Consider the following 239-nt stretch of genomic DNA (forward strand, 5'->3'; position numbering starts at 1 on the left):
CGCTTCTCTGATTGGGCCAGTGTTTCAAGGTCATTTGCATATGGAAGCTGATTGGACCTCACTCCATTCCACACCTCAAACTCCCCCCCCCAAGACAGTTGGAATATGGGACCTGGTGTATTCTGAGGAGGATATCAGCTGCTTTGGTTCCCACTGCAGGGGAAAACTGCCCTTTCCCTAGGCAGAGGCTGTGGAGGGGGGATGTAAACCAGAAGACAGACAGGCAGATAAAGGTAGGC

The sequence above is a fragment of the Gekko japonicus genome, unplaced genomic scaffold (assembly GCF_001447785.1).
Source record: "Gekko japonicus isolate JY-2015 unplaced genomic scaffold, Gekko_japonicus_V1.1 scaffold3366, whole genome shotgun sequence".
Lineage (NCBI taxonomy): Eukaryota > Metazoa > Chordata > Lepidosauria > Squamata > Gekkonidae > Gekko > Gekko japonicus.